Raw genomic sequence first — 13292 nt, 5'->3', positions numbered from 1 at the left:
TTGTCTCTTTAGAGGAAGAATTATATGCAATGGGAAGATGAATGTTCCTCTGTCAGAAAGCTACCTTGGAACAGGTGCTCCCAATTAATTTTCATGAGCCACATTCACCCTGTGGTTAGATAATTAAAAAAATAACCTGGGTGAACCTCATGCCACTCTAGTTACCAAACTTGATGTAATACAACAGTGCTTATAAATATTCCACTAAAAATGATTTTTATTCTGGTATATATTACACCTATCAGTATATATTACTGATGTTCAAGATTTACAAATTAAATCAGAGTTGTCCCACATAACAAAATATTATTATGGAAAACGTACAAAATATGGAAAAGATAAAGAAAAATTTCAATACACAGAAATAGGAGTATGAAATTTTCATTCTATTTTTGCATATATATTGACATGGATGTAGTTGAATATCTATGGGATTTTATGAACTGATAACACATTCATTAAAAAAAGTAACAAAGTAATCATTGCAAACTGGAAAATCACAGTTAAGTAAAATATAAGCATCACTTTTATAGAAATGAAATATTTTGCTGATATATATTTGTTATTTCTGTTATTTCTGCTTGTCTGCTTTATAATTCAATGAATTATATTAATGTGGTAATTGATTTTTGTGTTCCTTAGAGCCTGGGTGCCCTTGAGGAGGATTTTAAGAAAGATGAAACTGAGTTCCTTCCAGTTTTCTTTCTCATTAGAAGGACTGGAGAGATCAGCCCCTTAGCAAAGATTTGAGATATAAAAGAGACAATTATGTGGTCTATTACCAATTCTGATGGACCTTATGGTATTTAAATGAACAAAGCTCTCTTTGTCATTTCATTAACATGATTCCTTTTCAGAGAATGAGCAATTCTCATCTACTTCCTCCATTTTGGGAAAACAACCCAAGTTTTCTCAAGCTCATTAGAAAGGGAAGAGGTTGTTTGGTCTCTCTGTAATTGAGTGAGAATGTGTATGGCCTCTGAATCCACCTGACTCTGACCTGACTCTGTGGCTCATTTCAAGCCACACTAGTGCAAGAGGTGCTATGTTATAATCCAACGGAATAACAAGAGGTTTAAAATCACAGAGCATAATAACCCGTATTGATTTATAATTCCATGGCATTTGGTAGTTTGTTTTTCTCATTCTTTCTCTTTTTCCTTCTTAGGAAAGTGAAATGTATAACATCTGTGACCAGAACATGCTGTTCTGAAAGGGTCCACAGTTTAATATGCTGGTTTTCTTCATTTGCAATTTACCCCATTACAAGGATTGTAGTGTTTGCATATTACTTTTCCTTGTTCACTTTAAAAGGGAATTATATATATTAAGGAGCAGTAATGACTAACATGTATGCATCCAAATCTCCCATATTTAAAAGCCATGACAAGCATAAACAAAAATAATGGATCCATGTGAACAATGAGCTTTCCTAGTATTTCACTCTGGTCTACTTAAAAAAACTACTTAGGCACAGAAGTATTATTATATGTATGCTACTGTATGTCTTATATATTATTTAAAAATTTTTTTAAAATTATTTATTTTGAGAGAGAGAGAGAGTGCACATGAGTAGAAAAGAGGCAAAGAGAGAGGAGGAGACAGAGAGAATTCCAAGCAGGCTCCTCACGGTTAGCTCAGAGCCCTATGAACCATGAGATCATGACCTGAGTCAAAACCAAGAGTCAAACACTCAACCAACTGAGCCACCCAGGCGCCCCTGTACTGTATATACATAAAGAAATACATTTATTACTTATGGTGTTCAATATAAAAAGCTGGAGAGGGGGCACCTTGGTGGCTCAATCGTTAAGCCTCAGACTTCTGCCTCAGGTCATGATCTCGCTGTTAGTGTAGCGGGTTTGAGTCCCTCATAGGGCTCTCCACTCTCAGTGCAGAGCCCACTTTGGATTCTCCCTTTCCATCTCTCTGCCCCTCCCCTGCTTGTGTGCGCTCTCTCTCTCTCTCTCTCTCTCTCTCTCTCTCTCTCTCTTGGACTTTGCCAAAAATAAACAAACAAATAAAAAAAACTGGAGAGGATTTTTTTGTTTAGCTGATGTCTAAGGAGAGACCTCCTTATGCTCTGTTCTTTAAAAAAAATTTTTTTTAATGTTTATTTTTGAGAGAGAGAAGGAGTGAACAGGGGAGGGGTAGAGAGAGAGAGAGTGAGACACAGAATCTGAAGCAGGCTCTATGCTCTGCGCTGTCAGCACAGAGTCAACGTAGGGCTCGAACTCACGAACCCCAAAATCAAGACCTGAGCCAAAGTCGGACGCTTAACTGACTGATCCACCCAGGTGTCCCATTATGCTCTCCTTCTTTAAGGCTCTGTGCTGCTTATGTAAGATTCCACCTTGCATAAAATATACAGCCACAGACTGAGCCTGCTGTTCCCATATGAGTTTTTCAAAAGTGAAAGAAAGAGGTCAAGATATAGTGACTCGAAAATTAATTAAAAGAAGGGTCCAAATGTCTGCACAATTAAGTTCTTGCACAAGCACATGGGAACAGAAGGAAGCAAACTTCAAATGCCCTACCGCAGACACTCTGTGGAATTCATTGCGATTACCCAAGGTTCGGGACTATGTCACCTAGGACCTTTTGCTGAAGACAGTATCCCTTCCTCTACTGCTGATTTACCAATTTTAACTAACTCGTGGGACCCTTACCTAAAGCCCATTTATCTTTTGAATAGAAGTGGATACAGATTTTGTGGGTCCCAAAGGTTTGGAGGGGCTTACTTTAAGAAAAAGATACATAAAATTACAAATACAAAAGGTATATTGGAAGTAAATAATGATTAAAGATGAGAAGAGAAGTCAAACAAATTACTACAGACATGCGATTTAAGGCACTCTCTTCCAAGACCTCTTTACACAGTTGACTAGAAATGGGTAAGCAGAAATGTTATCTTGATTGCCTCTTGGATCTGTCCCCACTTGTTGAACACCCCCAGCCCTCCTAGGGACCTTCTCAAGGAAAGGGCTGGAAAGCCGAATCTTCCTTAGCATCATGGCAAATTTGTCTGCTGTTCACGTCACACTCAGGCCATCCTCTCCTGCTTTCCTCTTCCTCAGTGCCTGCTTTTAGCATCCCTACTGTGAACTTCCATAACATCCTATGTCCTCCTCCTTCACAGGGCTTCCCATCTTGTATTGTAGGTGCCTAATAAGGGAAGAAAAGCTGCATTTCTTTCCATTCTATCCCCAGTTTCTAGCACAGTCCCTGTCATAAAGTATGGGCCGAATAAATATTTTCCTATAATATCAAATAATTATGTGCTTACAGTGCACCGGGCTCTGTTTTAAGCATTTTATACATTCAGTATGATATGGCTACCATTGTTATTAACATTTAATAGATGAGGAACCTAAAAAGTAGTCCAGCTTAAATAACTTGTCCAAGGCCAGAGAGCTAGTTCAAGCTGTAGCTGAGATTCAAACCCAAGCAGTGTGCTGATGCAGTCTGTGCTCTTAGCACAAAGTAATGCTGCCTCTCAAAAGGAATGCAAGTGGAATACTTTCTTCACTTCTGCTTTGAGTGGCATTTGAACTCTCTGCCTCAAGGCACGGTTTATTACAATGACCAGCTCCTGATTATTTAGCAATTGATAATCCAATTTGTGGGTTTTTGAAGACTTACAGCCTCTTCACCCCCCCTACAGCTTCTTGCCTGCAGGGAGCATTTACATGCTTGTTAGCACCTCCCCAGAGATGGAGCTGAGAAGGGGGAGGAGGCTACTACTGCCATTGTCCTGCACGCCCTCCAGTTATCCTCCATTTACTGGGGACTTAGAAACGCGAAGGCTGCAGTGGCTTGTCAGCAGGTGTGGATTCCAAACAGGACGCAACCCCTTATTGTCTATACTTACCCTTTTCACCTCTTAAGGGTTGAGCATACCGACCAATTCTCTCTCTGGAAAGATATGTTAAGCACATAAGTAGAAGCTCAGAATATGCCCCTTCAGTAGAGTTGAAAGAGTTTTAGTAGGTGAGTGACAGGATAAAAACTACATTTAAAGAGGATTGGGGGGTGAATAGCAGAAGACAAAGAGAAGACAAGGGGATCCGTGACAGGCAAGCAGGTATTCCATAGCAGCAAGCTTCCGGTGTGGACACATACTCTAAACGTACCAACAATTTTCAACATTTTGCTTTAAAATAACTATTTGCTGAAATTGATTTTATTTTAATTTTTCAAGTCCAATGCATCTCTTAACAATATATTTTGAGAACCTTATGAGAAAAACCTTACCTAGGTTTGGAAGATAAAACATGCATATGCAATTGAGGTCATCAAAAATCATACCTCATATTTATGTTTCCTAACCAGCATGAGTTTACTAAAATTTCCCTATTTCTCTTATGTAGAATTTTCCTTTTGAAAGGGTAAGAAATATTAGGCCATGGGGAAATTTGTCTTGTAATTACAGACATCTAAAGAGGGATGGCTTTTCTATCTAAGAGATAGCTTTTCTGATTTTGTAATCCAGACTGTATATGTTTTATGCAACATTAATCTGCCTCGTTTTGCTCAGATGAGAGGTTTTATATGTCATTCCCAGGAAAAATTGGTGACCATAACTGTATAATGAAGTTGAGTTCCGAGTAGCTTATGAGAATTGGGCTCCTGAAATTTTTCACAGCATTCATGGAGCCTGGCAGAAACGAACAGAATTATTTTGCAGTAAAATTTCATTCATTTAGAAGGCACTCGTTTGGAGTTTATGATCATGTGGCAGTAGCTGGAGTGACCTTTAACAGGGCACTACCAACTCGACACAGTTCTATGAACCCAACTGAGGAAAGCGAACTCTTTTAAAGCATGTGTTACCAGTTTAGAGGCATCATTTTAAAGAACGATAAACTAATTAGAATAACTATTAGCTCCTCTTTTAAACAGTCCTTCTAGAATTTTCTGCATATAAAGGCTATTAGCTTAGTTTGAGTTATTTATGTTATAAATTACAACTTCATGTTTCTTTTTGCAATTCCAGTCGATACCATCCTTTGACGCAATTTAATCTATATTGACTTAATAGATTTCAACCATCTAAAAAATAGAACAGTCTTTGGCAAATATCCACTGACATCACCAAAAATTAGGCATTGGACACTTTTCAAACTTTGGCCATTTTGGAGACTTCAGGAATGGGTTTTAATATAATATAGGACTTTTGTACTTATGCTAGGCTGTCTTTTGGTAATTATCAGATTCTTGGTCATTCTGTTTATTTTCTGGGTAGGAAGTGCTTTTTATTGAATGTGGGACCCTCTTTGTGTAGCCTGGCCTAGAACTTGGTAGATGCTCATTGTTGTTTCTTGGCTGGGGGTGGGGGTGGGGAAGGATGATTAAATAAACAAGTAGTTCTGGGTCTTATATGTTGTGCCCTAAATTTGAATAACTTTGGAGACTGCCCAATCACTTGGTCAGGAAGATCCTAGAATGGAATTTCAGCTAAGCAGAAGGGAACTAGCAAATAGCAAGGGCCCAGGCAAGCAGAGAGACAGAAGACCCCAAGAGGACAGTGGACAGGTAGCCGAGTGCTGCATAGGCAGAGATAGTCCTGTGTCAACAAAAATGAATAGGATCACCAGTGAAAGGTCCACCTGTGGACCTACAAATGTTAGCTACACTACACCCAGAAATCAGTGGAAGGGAAAAAGGAGATTATTTCCATGTTGGAAAAACTCTGCCTTTTTTCATTTAGCTTTTCATTCAGTTATTGATCTCAACTATTTATTATGTATTACTATTCACAAGACTATTAGCTGCTGCCTAAAACATACAGCTTCCGGTATTTCATAGTTGTTGAACAGATGTTTACTAAATATAATTGGTTGAAGGCAAATGGCATAAAGTAAATATGGCTGATGTAGGTCTGGAAAAAGCGAAGAAAAGCCCAGGTGCTCGTATATGTAATAAGAAGCCATGGGTTACTTCATACCTTTCTCTGTACCTTATTGGTAACACTGAATGCATCTGTCTTACCCACAACATTTCTGCAATAAGGAATGGCTATCCAATCGTACTTTTAGATCTTCTACTAGACTTTCCCACTGCTCTTTGCTTTTTTAAAGTACAAAAGTGAATTTGAGTTAGAGAAGATCGCACGGCTCTTGAGCAATTGAACTCAGTATGACACAAGGTTATGGTCCCAGCTGGAGTCAGTAATGACTACATAGTATTAGTTATGAGTAGATGAACAAAAAAACATACAGCATCGACTAATTTACTATCACTTTTGTTTTGATCAGCTAATCCATGTGATGAAGCAGTAAGACAGGCAATCTCAGAGCAGTGACATAAACGGGGAGTTTTTGCTTTTATTAAAAACATTTTGTTTGGGGCGCCTGGGTGGTTCAATCAGTTAAGTGTTGGACTTTGGCTCAGGACATGATTTCACAGTTTGGGATTTCAAGTCCTGCATCAGGCTCTGTGCTGACAGCTTGGAGCCTGGAGTCTGCTTCGGATTCTGTCTGTCTCTGTCTCTCTCTCTCTCTCTCTCTCTCTCTCTCTGCCCCTCCCCCACTTATGCTCTGTCTCTCTCTCTCAAAAATAAATATTAAAAAAATTATTTTTTTTTATTTTGGCATTTGTACTACACTAAGCAGCTGAGTCTTATGGTGCAATAATTCATTAGAAGCCATAGATCTTTTAGTTTTTCTGGTTACACCTAAGGGCTTATATTAGGTATAGGGAAGAGAATTGTCACTGTGAATCTTCAAAGTCTGAAACTGTGTTTTGCATGTAAGAAAATGATCAAACATCAGTTAAATTGAACTGAGTTTGAAAAATGCATATAGATCAGGGACGTGTCCCCTAAACTTCTTAGGTAGTAGAGATCATGCTATCAGTTTAGCTATAAGGCACAAAGTAGGGTAAGAAGGAAATGAGAACAAAGATGAATCAATCTAAACTGGACGAAATGACGAAATGTATACTGGTAAATCCTGAATTGGGATCAGAGGAACAGAGAAGAGAGAGTAGCCATGGACCACGAACCAATCAAGTTCACAAGGAGGTATCCTGTTGATAATTTGACCTCACCATGTCATTCATATTTCTGACTCTTGGTTTGGACATTGTTAACTAAGAAACATAATCTACCAACATCTCCTTCAAGGGCATAGCTCATATTCCTACTGAATATGAGTTAAAAGAAGACCTGAACTTCTATACTCCTTTGGAGTGATTACAGTAATTTAAGAATCTTGGTCATCTCTAGAAACTGTGGTCATTAAGCAATATCTCATCATGACAAGATCAAAATGTTATCTCTCATGAGGCCAATAAGTATTAAAAATTATTTATCAAAAAATGTTGCTAAACATTTTTATGTACTGTATATACTTTTAAAGTAAATAGCTTTAGTGGTCTTTTGAAGAATGAAGTTCACTATTTTGGATAACATGTAACTAAAGTGTTCTGATTCTTATGCATGTTTCAAATATAATCTGTCTGAAATTTGTCAGTTTTAAAAGTTTCCTTTATAAAATTTCATTGACAATGAGTATGTGGCAAACTAATTTAGTGGTATGCAGGTTATAGTAAAAAAGAGGCCAAAGTTACTTCTATTAAAAAGAAGAAGAAGAAGAAGACGACGAAGAAGAAGAAGAAGCAAAAGAAGGAAAATGCAAAGCAGTATATTATTTGACTCTTTATTGTATAGAACAGAACAAAATTTTACAGATGTTCAGAAGATATCATAATAGATAATTGTAAAGACCACGAGTTTAACTTATCATGTAGCTGGCCCTAGATATGATTTTGGGCTTCTCTTATTTACAATACTCTAAAACTAGGCAAAGCTGGTTTGGGAAACTAACATAATCAAGTAAGAAAAGGGAAAAAATGATTAAGTACTGAGCACATTCAGAAGACACATCTCAGATGTGAGTAACTGTCTCTTTTTTTTCTTAATATTTATTTATTTTTGAGAGAGAGAGAGAGAGAGAGAGACAAAGCATAAGTGGGGGAGGGGCAGAGAGACACACACACACACACACACACACACACACAGAATCCAAAGCAGTCTCCAAACTCTGAGCTGCCAGCACAGAGCCCAACACAGGACTTGAACCTGGCAACCACGAGATCACGTCCTGAGCCCAAGTCACAAGTTTAGCCGACTGAGCCACTCAGGCACCCCTGCAATTGTCTCTTTCTAAGAAAACAGAACTTGCAAAGTCTACTCTGGGATTTTTGGCAAAAGCAAAAATACTGAGTTTACATTAAAAGCAGACATAAACTGAACTTCAGAGAGATTAGCTTAAAATACTTCTTTTTAAAGCATCTGCTAAGGTTAACGAAAGGTCATATTAGTGAAAAGATCGGTTCAAACATAGTTTACACCTCTCTTTTCTCAAGAAACTCAAAGGCTTTTGTGGTATTACCCAAGAGCAGAAACTGTAAATTACCCAAGGAAGTCAAACAATGGAGTGACAGAAACAAATACATGAATCACTGCTCTTATACCCTGATAAATCACTTGCGTTCTTACTCTAAAGTGTTCTTAATTTCAAGCACAGAGCTTTCACACAGGTGGAAATGAAAATTAAGGGGAGGGTTAGTGGGACTTAAAATGGGTTCTCAGATAATACAGTAAAATGAAGTGCTATGAAGGGAAGAAAGCAGCAAAGCACTAGCAGGCCACTAGATTTCAGAGGTTTTCCTTGTTGAACTCAAAGAGGGGTGCAAGCAGCACACTGCCTTCTCTTGGCTAAGAAAAATGTCTATGAAGAGTGTTCTCATGACAATAGCCAACACACACACACACACACACACACACACACACACACACACATCCAACTTGAAATCTGCCTACCACAAATACACACATAGGTAAATACATATACATATACACATATACATCAAGAACATACATATGTACAAACATACATACCATGTGCATACACACCAGCCATGAATTTATTCTTTTTTTTTTTTAAGTTCATTATTTTTGAGAGAGAGAGAGAATGTGAGCAGGGGAGGGGCAGAGAGAGAGGGCCGCAGAGGATCCAAAGAGGACTCTGTGCTGAGAGGAGAGAGCCCAATGCAGGGCCGGAACCCACAAACCGAGAGATCATGACCTGAGCCGAAGCTGGACACTCAACTGACAGAGCCACCCAGGCATCTCTCACCCACGAACTCATTATAATGCATATACCATGCTCACACATATAAATGCAAATACACTGGTGCATACCACAGATTGCATGTCCATGCATGTGCACACACGCACACACACTCACACACACACACCTCATATAGGCACACATGCACACACACACACATGCAGCATTCACATATTTACTTAATACACATGTGTAGGCACACGGAAACAACACAAACACAGAGATGCATACAAATGTGTTAAGCAAGCGCTCAATACTCACAGACACTCATGCACACATGCACACAGACACACACACAGATACAGTCACCCAAACAGGTACACAAAACAGAACATTCTAGAAAAATTAAAAATATGCCTATTAAAAAGTTTGGGAATTTTTCAGTTAATAAAGAAAAATGAAGAAAACAAAGGGAAATCAACACAAGAAGGATGGAGTAAACATGCCTTCAAGCCCCTGAGACCTTCCCTTTGCAGAATGGGGAGTTCCACTTTAATTCAAAAGGAACACAGTATTAATGCCTTAGGAAGTTATGGTGGGTGTGTCTGACTCCAAAATGTCTCCCAGGACTGCTTAATCCTCTAAATACACAATTGAGTTCCCAGCTGAGTTGAGCAATTTGATCAAGGTCACTGGGAACAGTAAACAGTAGGAGCTTGACTAACACTGGAGCATGAACCACAGGGCCACTCCCTTCAATTTACTTCAATATTTCATTTCATAAACAAGAAGGGGAGATGGATTTAAAATAGAAATTTATCCATTTAAAATTCTATTTAATTCATCATCACAGATTAGAAGTTTGACAGTGACGAGGTGCTCATAATTTATGTATGAAGCTGTTGCATTTTAAGTGTGTACAGGCACACATGGAAGATGGAGATATGTGCTTATAACTGGGGTTCTCTGCATTAAAGATGCCCAGCTATCAGCCAATATACTCTGAGGATGCCAAACAATGCTATTTTAAATATGATTAACAAATGTAAATGAGAAAGAAAAATTTTTTCCAAAGCTCCATCTTCTATTTTAATAATTGTTTTTGTGGGTGGGTGAAGAGAAAGACAACCATTCTGTGGGCGTGCAGATGTGAAGCGTAATTCCTTACCACCCTCTTGTGGTGAGTTTAAAGAACAACTTTCTGATCACTGAAGGTCCTCCACCTCCTCCCCCAGAGTTCTAAGTAATAATGAACCTCTACAAATCTTTGATGGTGAACCATAAGAAACTGCTGATATTTAACAATTTTTAAAATTCATATGTTTCGATTCAGTACATGATAATCCCATCACAGTCTATTTTACAAGTTAAATGTATGAAATAGAAATGGTAGGAAAAAAACTACACATAGGTGAGGAATAGGAATTTTTCTAAAACCAGGGGCCAAAGGAAGATGGGTTGCCTGCAGGGCCCATGGAGGAGGTAAGGAAGGGACAGGAACAGCATCACCTCACATGGTGTTTGTCCCTGGGTCACTCTGGGAAGAGGTCAAGCTTGCCCTCTGCCCTGGTCTGGGGTTCGGAATTTAGGCTGGTCAGTGGGAGATGACAGTTTGGAAGGAAAAAGCCATCTGATTACCTATATAGAACTGGTTCCCGGGTGGCTGAAGGTGGGTTTTGTTGTAGAGGAAATCAGGGGTGGAAGTATTAAAAATCAAATGCATGGAGGAAAAAAGTCAAATTTCCTCTTTTCCCTTCAAAAATAACAAATTCTTGAAATGCATGCACTTTCTACTCTCAAACCCCTCACTCTGGAAGTGCTTACAAGAAGACTCTTGTCAAAAAACGTTCTCTCTCTGAAAACACTGCCATTTAGCGCACTGGTGGGCATTATCTGGGACTGCCAGGTCTTTGTGGAGTTAGGGACCACAAAGCCAAACTTGAAGATCCGTTTTTCTAGGCATTTTCCTTTGAAGTAAACTTTTTGTTCCAGGAAGAATTTTTCCATTTGCTCTGCTGAAGACAATGTCACTTCTGGACACACTGCCTTGAGCTTGAGGGTTTTCTTGAGAACAGGGGCTTCATTCTCCACTTCAGGGACTGACAGGTCTTCCGTTCCTGGCCAGGGTGTTTTCCATGTCTCAGCATCCCAGAAGTATATCCAATCTAGTAGCCCCTCAGGATCTCCCTGGCCCACCTGTCCTTGGCTGACATGATCCAGCGGCTGCCCATAGCTCTCCCACGCTGGCCCGGCAGAGTCTCACAGGCGGTGTGCCAGCAACAGGACAGAAACTTAGCCGGGCCTGGAGACTTTGGGTGACCAGCAGCAGTGGCCACACCCAGACCAGCTTCTCCTTTCCCTCAGCTCCTGCTCCAGATCGCTTCTCCTTCAACAATTTAGCATTACAGACATGGTAATGTCATATGATATGGTTGTAACAAATCCCCTCTTGATTGACTACATGTTTTCTGAACCCAAGGATAATGCATACACCCTGTACTTGAATTTGTTCTAAATGATCATTCCATTAGAATTCTGTGACTTTATTTTTTTTAATTTTTTAAAGTTTATTTATTTATTTTGAGAGAGAGAGAGACAGAGACAGAGAGGCAGGGTGGGGCAGAGAGAGAGAGGGAGAGAGAAAGAATCCCAAGCAGGGATTCAGCACAGAGCCCAATGTGGGGCTTGAACTCATGAATCATGAGATCATGATCTGAGCCAAAACTAAGAGTCAGAGACTTGACAGACTGAGCCACCCAGACGCCCCTAGCATTTGCTAACTTTAAAGAATTAACTGAATTGTATTGCACTCTTTCTAGCCACATTTTCTATTTACTAACATGACATTTGGTCCATTAATGTTAGTTCCATTGCTGTTCTGCACGCATGACTTCTTTCCTAACCATCTTCTTCATTTTATGAAGGTCACTTCCTGCTTCATCCAATACCTATCCAGTTATGTATTAGCCAACTGTCTATAACTTTCTTGGGTGTATCCAACTTCCTTGGCTCTGTGACTTCCCTCTATTCCAATGGTCACAACCTGAATTTAAGAAATTAATTGTTCAGGGCACCTGGGTGGCTCAGTTGGTTAAGCATCCGACTTCAGCTCAGGCCATGATCTCACGGTTTGTGAGTTTGAACCCCGCATCGGGCTCTGTGCTGACAGCTCAGAGCCTGGAGCCTGCTTCGGATTCTTTGTCTTCCTCTCTCTCTCTGCCCCTCCCCTCCTCACACTCTGTCTCTCTCTTTCAAACAATTTAAAAAAATGTTTTTAATAAAAAAAAGAAATTAATTGCTCTATATTATCTTTATCTCTAGTGATGTTTCCATCTTACAACTTATACATCTAACCACCCAACTATGTACTGAAGGAGGAATATCTATCTATCTATCTATCTATCTATCTATCTATCTATCTATCAATCATAGGTAGAAAGCTCACCCAAAGATGTCCATGGTCTAACTGTCAAAAACTGAATATGTTAGGTTACAGGGCAAAAGAGAATTAAGGGTGCAAACCAGCTGGGGTCTTTAAAAGTAAGAGAGGGAGGCAGAAGAGGGAGAATCAAAGAGATAGCAGCATGAGAAGTATTCAGTCCAACTTCATTGGCTTTGAAGATGCAGGAATGGGACCATGAGCCAAGGGTTGTGGGCAGGCTATAGAAACAGGAAAAAGGAAAAAAAGGAAAGAAAAAAAAGAAAGAAAGAGGGAAGAACATTTTTCCTTAGAGCCTCTAGAAGACATGCAACTTTATATATATATCATGATTTTAACCCAGTGAGAGCCATTTTGGACTCTGACCTCCAGAATTGTAAGGTAAAAAAACTGTATTGTTTAAGCCACCAAATATATGGTAATTCATAGTTACAGCAGTAATAGGAAACTGATTATCTATCTATGGCTCTATCCTGGCTCTGGAGGGCACGGTAATGGGAGTAGCAGAAAGAAACAGAGAAGAAACAACACAAAACTGTGAAAGTCATTGTCTTGCAAGAGCTGCTATGATCTCTGGATTCAGAAAGTCCTGGCTTCTACTGACTCTGGTGTTCATTCAACTTTTGACTATGCTGCTTAGCCTAAGACTCACCTCTCTCCTCACAAAGAGAAAAAGGAGCAATCACAAGATTTCATCCTCATAGGCCTGTTTGGATATTAAATATACAGTTTTAAATGCTAAGCTTTCTGTGTGCCAGTTAGTAAAATTTCTCTCT

The 13292-nt window shown here is 39.2% G+C and overlaps 1 pseudogene; it reads right to left on the bottom strand.

Annotated features, from left to right (window-relative positions):
* Positions 1–10832: 10832 nt before the first annotated feature.
* Positions 10833–11290, bottom strand: LOC109254520 (retinal rod rhodopsin-sensitive cGMP 3',5'-cyclic phosphodiesterase subunit delta-like; annotated as a pseudogene).
* Positions 11291–13292: the final 2002 nt, after the last annotated feature.

This window comes from Panthera pardus, unplaced genomic scaffold (genome assembly GCF_024362965.1).
Source record: "Panthera pardus isolate Hobbes unplaced genomic scaffold, ASM2436296v1 HiC_scaffold_8, whole genome shotgun sequence".
NCBI classification, from domain to species: Eukaryota; Metazoa; Chordata; class Mammalia; order Carnivora; family Felidae; genus Panthera; species Panthera pardus.
This window is presented reverse-complemented; position numbering and strand designations above follow the sequence as displayed.